The 414-nt window shown below is 24.2% G+C and overlaps 1 protein-coding gene across 1 annotated transcript in view; it reads left to right on the top strand.

Moving 5' to 3' along the window:
* Positions 1–414, top strand: part of LOC119582372 (organic cation transporter protein-like) — a gene marked incomplete at its 5' end in the record, with an annotated part of 41,030 nt that overhangs the window by 39,939 nt on the left and 677 nt on the right.

Genomic DNA, 414 nt, shown 5'->3' with positions numbered 1-414 from the left:
TTTTTTTTAAAGCTTTTTTTTATAAAAACACAAAAAAATTGGGTATTAAATGAATGTATGGAAAAAGGTTTAAGTATCTTTTAAAACCCATTTTCCTCCCCCTCTAAGGTATGTAAAATTAAAGGTATGTAAAAAGTTAAGTATGTTGTAAATGTTTTTAATTTTATTAAAAATGTTCCCCCGTTTGTCTGTCCCCCCCGGGGCCCCAAAAATGTATGTAATGTATGTTCTTTAAAAGTATGTTTTGTTGGGGTTTTTAAAATGTTATGTATGAATTTGTAGTTTTAAAAAATGGGTTTTTAATGGGTTAAATTTTTGTATTTTAAGTTTTTAAAAATAAAAGTTTTTGTAAAATTTTTTCGTATTATGTAATGTAATTTAATGGGTTTAAAAGTATGTTAATGTTATTAGTAA

This window comes from Penaeus monodon, chromosome 15 (assembly GCF_015228065.2).
Source record: "Penaeus monodon isolate SGIC_2016 chromosome 15, NSTDA_Pmon_1, whole genome shotgun sequence".
In the NCBI taxonomy this organism is placed as follows: domain Eukaryota; kingdom Metazoa; phylum Arthropoda; class Malacostraca; order Decapoda; family Penaeidae; genus Penaeus; species Penaeus monodon.
The sequence above is the reverse complement of the archived record's forward strand: the minus strand, read 5'-3'. Positions and strand labels throughout refer to the sequence as shown.